Genomic DNA, 12,727 nt, shown 5'->3' on the forward strand with positions numbered 1-12,727 from the left:
CCTAGAGCATGGTCTGACAAGATAGGACAGTATCTTGTCACTATTGGCTTTCAGATTTCCAAGGCAGATTTCTCACTTTATGTGAGAAAAACAGAGAAAGGTATTATGCTGCTTGTCATTTATGTTGATGATTTGATTATGACAGGTGACAGTGATGAAGATATCCTTCATGTGAAAATGCTATTGAAGCAGAAGTTTGAGATGAAGGATTTGGGAGAGCTGCGTTATTTCTTGGGCATTGAGGTGATTAGATCACCAAGTGGGATACAGCTCTTGCAGAGGCAGTATGGATTGGACATGCTGTCCAAATATGGGATGACAGGCTGTAAGCCTATTTCAGTTCCTTTGGAGCAAAATGTGAAGCTGAGCACAGATGCAGGTGAGCTTCTAGAAGACCCTACTATGTACAGACGCATAGTAGGAAGTTTGATTTATATGACTATTACCAGGCCAGATTTGAGCTATGCTGTTGGATTGGTAAGTCAGTTTATGCAGGCTCCAAGGAAACCACATTTGGATGCGGCTAGACGCATACTTAGGTATGTGAAGTCCACATTGCAGTATGGACTATTTTATGAGACTGGGGTTCAGATACAGTTGCATGGATACACTGATGCTGATTGGGCTGGTAGTATTTCTGATAGACGATCTACCAGTGGATATGTATTCTCTTTTGGGAGTGCTGCAGTCACTTGGAGCAGCAAGAAACAGCCTACAGTTGCCTTGTCGAGCACAGAGGCTGAGTACAGGGGTGCAGCAATGGCTGCATGTGAGGTAGCTTGGTTGCATAAGCTACTTTATGATATGCATCAGTCTACAGATGGGCCAGTTGTCATTTATTGTGACAACATGAGTAGTATACACTTGGCAAATAACCCAGTCTATCATGCTAGAACAAAGCACATTGAGGTGCATTATCACTATGTGCGAGAGAGGGTTTTACTAGGTCTTATTGATCTAGTTTATGTCAGCACAGAGGATCAGGTAGCTGACATATTCACGAAGGCATTGGGCGCAGAGAAGCTGCGCAAGTTCAGAGACCTGCTTGGTGTGCAGGAATTGGGATTGAGCTCGAGGGGGAGTGTTGAGATATCGAGCTCCACTCGTGATACGCCAGGGTGACCGTTGTATATTTATGTCACCGACTTGTCAGTTGCAGACGCGGTTGGTACACCGCCCATGAATAATAGCTACATGATAGCTATCCTTATCTACTCTAGTTCGTGGCTCAGTTAGTATGCCACCTTAGTTAGTTGAGTTTGGTTTGAGACCCATATATAGGGTTCTTCTATTTCTTTGTACTTGAGTTCTTTTGGCTTACACAACTAAGAAGAGGAAAACTGTTTTCAGCCTCCACCCTTGTGTGTCTTCCCCCATTGTGCAAGCAAGAAAGCTTCAAGCGAGACTCCTTCCTTCTCTCCCACAATCTTGACAAAGGTGTCCATCTCGCCCTGTTTGTTATGATGTTCCATTGATCTTTGCTTGGCTAGCTCAATGTCTTTCTCTTCCTTCTTCCTGAACTCCTCCTCTTGTTCTATGACTTTTCTCTTCCTCTCTTCCTCCACTCTTCTTGACTCATTCCTGGCTCTTTGCAAGTTGACTTCCTTCTTTCTCTTCCCCTCTTCCTCTTGCTTTATTTCCGACGTCTTCTTTTTAGGTGTCCTTACCTTCCTCTTACTAGATTGAGCTTCTCGCTTGCCCTCTTCTTCAATGACCATCCTCTCACTTGATTGTTCTTTGTCTTGACGAGGAGGTGACCTATCAGGTGTTTCATCTGATCCCTCTTCTCCATCTTGTGCCTCTTTTATCGCTTCTCGAATAAGGGCGGCCAAGAATCCTCCATACCCTATGAATGAGGCCTTGGATGAGGGCTTTTTCCTGTTGATTCCCTTTGATGCTGAGGATTCTCTACCTGCCAGTCTCCTTCCAAGGGCTAGTGTCTTGGCTGATTGATCTATGGTTTTCTTGACATAGCCATTCCAATCCACTTCATGCAACAAATGAGCCGCCACACTCTCTAGCATGGGCACACTGATCCTATGTATAAGCGAATTGTATCTTAGATTGGAGAAGAGGGCATGGATCACCTTTGCTTGCAATCTGACCTCCGTGTTGGGAATATCCTAGATACTTATGCCATCATTTGTTAAGACACTTTCTTCTTCATCCCCAGCATAGACATCTCTTTTATGCCTCTTCTCCACCTTCGGTTCCAAACCCAATGCCTTCTCCACTAAGGCCTTGCTGAGAGGGATATGCACATGCTTGATTCCTTTCCTACTTGCCAAGACACTTGCCAAGGACATTGTCCCACTCTCCTTATCGAAGTCATATGTCCTTAGGAATTCCACACACCTAGTGTGGTCATAACTTTTCGATATACATGGCAAGGTTGCACTGATCCATGATCCTCCTAACGGCTTCCTTGCTGGTCACCACCCCTTTGATGTTGTGGGTGCTCATAAACTTGAGCTAGTTGTATGCCCGATTTTCAAGGGATAGGCCGTACTTTGCTCTTTCCTCTTTCGTGAAGGGTAGGCAATGGGCTTGGTCTTGCTACGACATCTTCAGCTCCTATCATAAGCCATGGTTTGTCATTAATGCTTTTCCAAATAGTTACTCACTAAAAGAAAAGACTTCATGCTTGGCATATTAACTTATTTTTAGTATAGAATTAGACTTTTTCCTCCAAGCAATCTAAGTCTATTTCTTTCAAATTTTATTGTCCATTCTTCAGTCACAAGTTGCTTCGTTCTACCATTGAGGTCCCTCATGTGTGATTTTCCTTTATGGTTTTTCTTATGTGTTTGGTTTGTTTCATCTTACCTCCCCCTCTTTGAATTGAGAAAAATCCTTTCTAGGATTAAAGGGTTAGAGGATGAAGGGCATTCATCAGCACATAATCTTAGTGCTTTACCTTCACATGACCCAGGCGTAGAAATTTGGATTATACTTGAAATTAGCATAGCTATCCATGTCAAAAGGGCGGATGTCTACGTGCGTAATGTAAGTGAGGACGTATAGCAAGAAGTCGTCGGAGTCCACTAGATTAGTGACATGCAACTCCTCCTCAGTGAGGATGCAATCTAAATAAGGATGTCCCTCAATGTGTTCTTCCAGGGGTCGGTTACGAATGGAAGTCAACACCCTATAGGAAGTTCAAGCTACATAGGTTGTGTCATATTCAGATGCCTCGATTGCATGTTGCTGTTCAACGTTGGTCATTATTTGGCATCCCTCTAGCTCCCATATTGCAGGCATAAAGCATACCATTTTTGTAAGAAGGAGTCGTGGTTTGTAAGTTGTTTCAACTTCTCAATTTCTTGGTTTGTGGTCATGATTGTATTCTTGCTATACGATGAAATGAGACGTTGCTTGATTGCTTGCTTTTGGGATATCTCAGTTGCAATTAACTCCTGAGCTGATTCGGAAGCCTTAATGAATACAAATTCCGACTCCTCCCAAGAGCAAGGGAGTGTTTGTACATCTGTTGCTATAGGTTCTTCCAAGAGGCCTAAGTCTAGACGATTGTAGCTTTTGGCCAAGGTCATGAAAGTAGCGTCCAAGCATCATAGGTAAGTAGCCAAGTCATCCCCCGTATTTTTAGCTAAGTCCACGACCAAGGTTAGAATTGATCATCACTCATAAAACGGTTGAAGGCTGGTGGGTGGTTGAGGCTTAACAAGACTAGAGAGTTTAGCAGCTAATAGTTGCAGTTTGGGTTGCTCTATAGGTTGGAGCTTGGCCTCACATTTGATGGGTTTGGTGGTAGTTGTGGTTGTCGTGCTACTAGATGCATTTGAGATCTGAGGGGCATCATCAGTGCTAGAGCTAGGCATTTTGCTAGTAGCAGGCTGTGATTTTGGGCAATAGATTGGTTTAGGCCCTGCTGAGTTAGACTTTGGAGATTCTATGGACTTAGCAGCTTGATTCTCTTGTGTTGTGAGTGTCTCTAGCATGATGTTTTGTGTGGTCAAGCTTGAGGGTGGCATTGGAGTAGGGCCTTTGGTTGTTTTGGCTTTAGGCAATCAAATCCAGGTGTTACCCACATAGTAGCCTTGCGCATGCAATGAGGCCTTGGGGACCCATCGTGGCTTGTTTGATCGCATGTTGATGTTTATAGTTTTGTCTTGGCTTCCTAGGTTTTGAGTGCGGATCATTAGCCTAGCAAGGCCATGGGTTTCTATTCCTAGGTTGCGCTCTCTGTTTAGGTACCCATTTGAATTGGGGCATGGGTGTTAGGGTTGATTCAAGTGGGTTGCTGGCATCGAAGCTTGGTAGGTTGTGACAAGTCACGACCTCCCTCCTTAGTCTTGATGGTGGGTTCCTCTACCGGTGGCTTCGCGGTCTTGGACAGAGTTGTGCTGCCCTTGTTGAAAGCTATAACAATGCAAACGTTGCCCATGGCTAGGTGGATACGCTATGACTGATAGTCGACCTTATAACGAGTTTGCTTCTTGAAAGTTCATCCTAACAGTGATTCCGTGCCTACATTCTTGGTGTTGGAAACACATAAAAGATTATTAGCACGCTTTCAGACTCCATAGAAACTGCAACTTTGCACTTTCCTAACAGCATGTAGGGTTGGCCTCCATAAGGGGTGAGATTAGCATTAGTGGGCAACTGCAGTTCACCAATTTGGATCCAATGGTCATAAGTCAAGGTACTAAAATCTGCTTCCTCATCGATCAATGCGTTGATGGTGCATGTGTGTTTAGTAGTGACCATCATGCGTAGGTAAGCTGGTGGTACTGCTTCCTCATCCTCACCGTTCATCTTAGTGGTAGTGGCTACTCATATATGGACAGGGGGTGCTAGCATTGGGGGCTCATGCAATGGGTGTGCGAGATGATAATACTTCTCTATGTGGTTACCATTAAAGAAGCCTATGCCCTCACCCTCTAGGGTTTCTAGTTTGATGTTGCCAGTTCGGGTCGAACCTTAAAAAGTCCTAGCCCCCAAAACTTCAGCTTTTGCTTATGTCCTTTGATTGAGTATAGTAGTAATAAGTCACCCTATTCGAAGCTGCACTGCTTGACATGCTTGTCAAACCAGCTTTTGCGTCTTGCCTTCTCGCATATGAGCGCATGGGCAGCTAGAAACCAGGTTTCCGTTAAACATTCAAGTTCAATCAAGTGTTCCGTCCATGCCCCCTTCCCATCCCATCTTTCTTGAAGGGTGATCTTGAGGCTTGGTACGAAGAATTCCAATGGAAGGATTGCCTCTATATACCATATGCCAATCTAAAGGGGTTTTGTTCTATAGCCGTCTTGTAAGCCGTGCAGTAGGCCCACAAGGCCACCATGAATTTGTTATTCCAATCACTATGTGAAACACAGATGACCTTGGTCAAGACGTTTACTAGGATTTTATTTGTTGATTCAGCTTGACCGTTTTCCAGTGGGTAATAAGGTGAGGATTTTCAATGGATGATTAGGAAGGATGATAGGAGGTGAGCTATTACTTCCTTGATGAAGTGTGTGCCCTGATTGCTGACTAGTTCGATGGGGCAGTCGAATTGTGAGATCACTTGCTCCCATAGAAACTTAGAAGTGATCCTAGCATCATTCTTTTTCATAGCTGGTGCTTCTACCCATTTGGTTAGATAGTTGATGGTGGCCACAATGATGTATTTAGCTTGTGAGTATTATGCCACGAGACTAATGGGTCCGATGAAGTCAATCCCCCATTTCTTGAAAGGTTGTCATGTGATAATTGGGGTTAGCTCCATGCGATCTTTACAGATAAGGACTTTAGTTCATTGGCACTCATCACAATGCTTCACGAATCGTGTCACATCTCGGAAGGGTAGGCTACCACATCTAGGACTGCAACACTTTACGAGCTATAGTGTCTCCATTGAAATGTCCTCCTGCGATTCTGCCATGTGCCTTTGTCAGTACGTCATGCATCTCATGCTCACATATGCATCTGTGCAATAACTCGTCTTATTCTAGCCTGTAAAGTTGGCTAACTATCACAAATGATAGGGTTGGATTTTTAGGATAAGCCACCTAAGTCGGGCCTTTTCTATCAGTCGTTCCGGTAGTCCGTGTTCAAGCACTTGAACTATGTCATCTGTCCAATATGGCATCACTCAGCTCTAAACAAATCTTTTTCGCTCGATAAGTGGAATAGATGCACGTCTGTGGCAGTTCGTCCACAATGCCTTGTCTAGTCGCTTCTCCTATGGGGATGCAAGATAGATGAGTTGCCATGTAATGTTGTTTCCCCTTACGCATCATCATGGAGAAATCAAACTCCAAAAGTAGAAGAAGCCATCTAGCAATGCGTCTATAGCGCATGGTTGGTTAACCAGGTACAACAAGACTTGATGGTCAACAAAGAAAGTAAAAGGCATAGCTAGAAGATAATGTCAAAATTTCTTTATAGAAAATACCATAGCTAAGCCCTCTCACTCCATTGTCGAGTAATTCATTTCGGTCTTAGTGAGTTGTGTGCTAGCAAAGCTCACCGGGTAGTCTAGATAGTGTTCACTAGGTTGGCACAACACAACTTCTACCGCAAATTTGGAAGTGTCAATGTGCACGTGAAATGTGAGTGTCCAATCTGGGGCTCGTAGTATTGTTGTTGTGGTTAGAGCCTTTTTTAGTTCCTCATACGCATGTTGGCATTCCTCAGTCCATTCGAATATCATCAACAGCTTGTATAGAGGTCTAGCAATCAATGCATAGTTTAACAAAAACCATCGATAATATCCTGTATGTCCTAAAAAGCACTGAACACCCTTGTAATCAGTTGGTGGTGGAAGATCAACAATGACCTTGATCTTTGAGGAATCTGTGGCAATGCCATTCTTTGACACCATGTGTCCTAGGATACATCCATGCTTCACCCAGAACTGGCACTTCAAGGGGTTTAATTAGAGGCGGTATAGCCGACATCATTCAAAGACCACTCGGAGCTGTCTAAGTATTCTCGCCAAGTAGAGTGAACACACAAGTTGTCCATGAAGACCTCTAACTCCTTCCTCAGCATGTCCTTGAATATTGTACACATTAGTTGTTGGAAAGTGGCTGGCATGTTAGTCAATCCAAAAGGCATGACTATGTAGGCAAAGACTCCCCATTCACTGGCAAATGTAGTCTTATGCCTATTGTTAGGATGCACTTGCACCTGATTGTATCCAGAGAAATCGTCCAAAAAACTGTAGGCCTCTTTGCCAACTACTCTCTTGAGCATGTGCTCGGTGTACGACAGTGGGTAGGTATCTCTCTTCATAGCTGCGTTTACCTTCTTGTAATTGACACACACTTGAATCTTCCCATTCTTCTTTAGGACGATGACTACGGGCGAGACCCAGTCCATGTGTTCAATTTCATAGATGAATCCCACTCTCATCAGTTTGTCAATTTCTTCCTTAACAACATGAGTGTGCTTTGGATTCATGGGATACGATCATTGCTTTAGGAGGCATTGCGTCAGGTGTCATGGGTATGTTGTGAGTCACCACACTCAGGTCTACCCCTTTGAGTTCCTCTAGGGACCAAGCAAAGATGTCTATATACTCCTATAGGAGAGTAACAAGACTTGCTTCATCTTGCTCGGCCAAGTCATCTGCTATAAAGACAAGTTGTGGGCTCTCCCCTTCCTTAGCTAAATTGACCTCTTTGACCTTGGCCGGTCCCTCAATTGGTTCACTTGCTTGCCCCTGTCATTTGGCTCCTAGTAAGATCACCACCCTATCTCCCTTTTTGAACTTTGTGAATTGTTTTGGCGGGTCTTATGGTTTTCATTGTTTGTCTTTCCACATTTCATTGCTTGGCGTTTGTCGTTCCTCCTTTAACTATTGGCATCGTAGGCAGACGGGTAGGTCCCCCTTAGTGCATCTAGTCTTTGGAGACCAAGGTATTTGTGGGTCACTATCTAAGCTGACTTCTGATTGGGAATTGAACTCTGTATCTTCGCTAGAAGAGGGGCTCTCTCTTGGTGGTTGTAGCTCAGAAGGTGAGTCCGTTTGTAGTAGTGGTGCATCACTTGGTTGGGCTAGGCCTGCCTACTCGTAGTCGATTGCAATTGTGTGCTCCAACCAAGTTTGATCGCAATCCTTATGTTTGACTCCCTTCTCCACTCTAAGTGCACTCTACTTGCGTGGTCTAGGGTCTACTTGTATTTGTTCGATTATACGCCCCCCAATGTCGTACTCTAGTGTATCAATTTCCTTTTCGCTCTCATTACTGAAGGAATAGCAATCCTCATATTCGTCATCAGAGTCATCCTTGTCCAATTGCTCATCATTCTCCTAGTTTTGACAAATTTCCTATTGTTGGTTGAGGATTATAGCCCAATTGTATCTCAAGTTTAACTCGTGTATCTTGGACCATCGCCATTCAGGCTCGTCCAAGAGGTCTTGGAGTGGCTTAAGATTCGTTGCTAGATTGCCAGTCGACTTGGCAGTCAAGTACCCTAGAATCTTCAAGAGCTCACGTCTATTGGTTGGGACTCCAAATGCAATAGGATTGGGTCTCTCACGTAGGCTCCTGATCATCATGCAGACTGGCACTGAAGGTGTGTCCTTGAGCTCACCGGTTGTCTTGATGGCATGTTCGTACTTCTTAGTGTTTGAGAACGGCAAAACGATGGTAGTAAGAACATGCATCCAGTCTTCTCATCCTCAAGGCATGGGATATACTTAGTAATGGCCCCATAGGATCCCCTAGTCTATTGTCTGTTGCCCTTTAGCATGGTGGAGATAGCATCTAGGTCGATTGGTGTAGTCTTCCAAGTGTCCATCTCTACTCTTACAGCCTCTGTTCAATTGCCTAAGAAGATGAGACCATCGCCTCAGTCTTCTATGACTCTCACATTGCACACCTAGGGTCGGCCTAGTAGGATATCGTAGTCCATTCCCTTCATGACTATGAAGTCAATCGAGAATCAGATTTTTGCAATCTTCAATGGCCAATTTTTCAACACTCCGAACGGTTGCACCTTCATTCCATTTGTCAGTGTGACGTTAAACCTAGTAGTCTTGACCGGTGGGTTACCCCAAGTTTGGAGTACCGCATGGCTTAGCACACTCATTCCTGCCCCTGTGTCCATGATCCCCTTTCTGGTGACATCCCCTAGTGCTAAGATTGGTAGGGCTGCATGCATTTCTGTGCCTTCCCAAAAGGCATTGATGTGCAAGGATTTAGGCATGGAGTGCAAAGCCAGACTCGTTATTTGGGTTTCTACATCATGCTCAGGCAAGTCTATGGTAATTGGCTCATTTGGTTCTTCAACCCACTGCTTTAGCTCCAGCCATAGAGTTGGGTCTTGCCTCAGCAGATCGCCTAAGCTCAAAGTTACCGAGGTGGTCACTAGTGTATTGAGGAGGTTGCTAGTCACTTGCCTCTCTCCTAGGTATGCAGTTCTTGGCCAATGGCCTTGATTATCTTGCTAGCTCGGAGCATCTAGGCTGTATCTAGGTGACTCAGCTTGTGGTGCCATCACCTCCCTTGATCTTGGTTGTGGGAGAGAGAGTTGGTGTGCTTATGCTTGAGAGATTATTGATCTCGTCTTCCATTATGGGCTCAATGTCCTCCAGGTGCTCCTGGGCCTCCCTCACCCATTCTTTCACCTTCTTGATGGCTTCGAGTTGGCACTTCAGGTTGGGGTACTCCTTGACCTTAGCACTTCCCTTTTCAACCGTTTGAGGAGCCGACGTTTCTTCTTTTATGTCAATGACTTTCCCTCCAACTGGCAGTGTCGTGGCACTTTCGGTTTTGAGGGTGACCTTAGCGTTTGGTCTCTTCTTCCTTCATCTTCGACTCTTCTTTCCAAAAATTGAGGTTGCATCAAGGTTGCTAGGCCTTGGCAATGATATGCTGGCATGTTTTATTTGCGCAGGAGTCATGACATGCAATGGGATAGGTGTGGCCTCCTCGTCGAGTGTCTCCAACACCGAACAACCCCAATGGAATCGATGGCTCATTTGCCAAACTAGAGGATGGTCTCCACCTAGGGCAATCGAAAAAGTGATGAGTGATTCCACACTCATGTCTGCCTTATCTCTATTTGCTTGCTCCCTCTCGTGGCAGTGCGAAGAAATATGTCCGGGTGACCACAAGTCCAACACATGACTGGTTCTTGGGTTTGCTCTCCTAGGCCTATGCTTCTCTGTCTACCTCATGCCATCACCATAAATAATTGATAGTCCATGAGGATAGCATTTCCTTCCTCATCGTATGACACATATGGGTTTACATAACGCTCGTCGTTTCTCAGCTCGTCCATATAGTGGACTGGAGTATCGCTAGGTGGATGGGTCACGTAGGGTCCAGGCGATCTAGGGATACATGTGGGATTCATTTCCATCCTAGGGATGGTCAGTTTTGCATCATTAGGTGCCAGGAGAGCCAGTGGGGCTCCCCTTCCAATGAAGTTCGATGGCCTATTTGCAAGGTAGGGTTGATCGTAAGGCTGTGGGTATGGGAACCTTCAATGTAATCGACAATGCATGGCACCATGGTCAAACCTACCACAACTAGCACACGGTCATGACCTAGGGTCCTAACACTTGGTTGTCAAGTGGTTTCTGCCACAATACACACATTGGGCATGTGGGTGCATTGGCTATCCCATCATCTCCTACAGTTTGGTTGTGTCCATCCTAATCTCTGTTAGCTCTTGTCCCGAATCAATGCCCTTCCCTTTGTCCTGCATGCTTGGGTTGGCTCTTTCACTCGACATTGAGACCCTCTTGAAACTTCTAGTGCTAGACTCCTCTCGATCTGAGCCTCTGGAGCCTCTTTCCTTGAGCAGATCATTCACTCTAATAGCTTCTTCAAAGACCCTTGCCAATGAAGAGGGTTTTCAAGCCATTACAATCGCCACGCTTCGTAGCATCTAGACTTGTGTATTAGGTCCACCAACCCTTGTCGCCTAAGCATAGTCCGAAGGCTTGGGAGCATTGAGTAGGATCAGTGAGGCCATTGGCCTTGCAGGACTTTCTCAAAATGCTCCACAAAGCTGTATGGGTCATCAGTTGCTTGGTATTTGTCCAGCTACTTTGCCACCGCGGGGATTTTTGATTGGCTCCTAGACCCTTGGTTAACTCCCAACCTTGTCAGCAGCAATGTTGCCAATGCTATAGTGCTTTGTTCTACGGCCATGTTATCTAGTAGCCGCTTTGTCAAGAGCTCGCTCAGTGTGAGTTATCCTTCTAGCACTCTCTTGCTCTCTAATAGATTTCTGCCCACTAAGGCTAGCACTCTCTGGATCTCTCACATTTCTAAGCTCTAGCATAAGTTCCTAATTTGCTGATCCTAGTTATACGTGACTAGGCCTTGTAGAGCCCTACGGCCAGCTTTCTTTTCTCCTCAAGATCTGCTATAATGTCCTCTACAGGTCTACCACGATATTCTAGCCAGGTTTGAACATCGTATTTGTTCACCAACTACTAGACAGCCTCAGGAAAGTCTCCTAGGTTAAGGTCCTTGTTGCTTCTACGGCATGAGCTTCCCTCTTCCATGTCTAGGACTTCTTGTTATGCCAAGTTGTTGATCAAGTTGATAAGGTCGGGTAAATCCACTTCTGCAGTATTATCCATCCTTGTTGCGTTTAGATTTTTGGCCGTGTTCTCCTCTTCGTCCTACTTTTGGGGATTCAATGTCCTTCTATGTGTTTGGTCTTCTCTTATTGGTGGGTTCCTTCAAGTTCTTAAGTCTGAGTGTGTTCCTTTTTAATTACAACTAGTCCTCAACTTACCCTCACTCTATGCGTGTGTGCGCTCTTTTCTATACACTGTGCAAAATTAGGCTTTTAGCTTTTCCCAATTGTGCTTTGAGGGCTAGAATCCAGAGTGAGTGAGAAGACAAGTGAAAGATCAGAGTTGCAGCAAGAAAAGTGTGCATAAGAGGGAGATAGGAGCTCAAAGTACAAGAATAAAATCTTGTTTACTAAGTTGCTCAAGGTACAACTTGGGTACACTTTATCTCACACTTGATAGTGACCCATAGGCGATTAAAAGGACCCAACGAGTGTAAGAGCACATTCCTAGGGATATACTTAGCTTGACAAGGTATAGGTGAAGGCAAGTTGCTAGGTTAGGGCTCAGATGATTTGCCTACTTGTTATAGCTGGATATCAGAACAACTCAAATTTTAATGAATTGATTCATGAGAGTGTGCCTCTTTGTGTTGAAATTATGAATGGGCATAATGAGTCAACAATTGAACATCATATTGATATGGATTTGACTATGATGCATGTTGATTGTGTTGTTGTGCCTAATATTTTAACATCAACTGGTGGTTGTGATGATATGAATCACTAAAATGTGAAAAATTCTATGGTTAATGAGCCATATGTTAATAATATTCCAACTTTTGACCCTCGAAATGGTGGGTACTTTGCTTGCAACATATGTTTATCTTGCAACAATGATACTGCTATTTCAAGAGCAAGATGTGCATTCCATGGGCCCTTGTGAGATATGTGAGAGGTGTTTAGCTAAATTGTGGAAATGTGAGACTCAAGTACAAGGGTCGATTTTGTTTGTAAAGCATTATTGTTGGAATAGAAAAGTAATGTCGTCACCATTGCAATGTCCACCGTAGCCATTGCATCATTTATTGAATGGTATATATCCTCAAAGTAGGGTATTTAAAAATAATATACAAGCATACAATAGTGCTCTTACATTTGTATTAGTTGGAGCCAATATTGATGAATTGCATGTTGCTTGGAATAGTTACACTTTTAGAGTGCATGGCTCTATTTA

This window comes from Lygodium microphyllum, chromosome 8 (assembly GCF_053477565.2).
Source record: "Lygodium microphyllum isolate KBCC chromosome 8, Lygodium_microphyllum_v1.1.10, whole genome shotgun sequence".
Classification (NCBI taxonomy): Eukaryota; Viridiplantae; Streptophyta; class Polypodiopsida; order Schizaeales; family Lygodiaceae; genus Lygodium; species Lygodium microphyllum.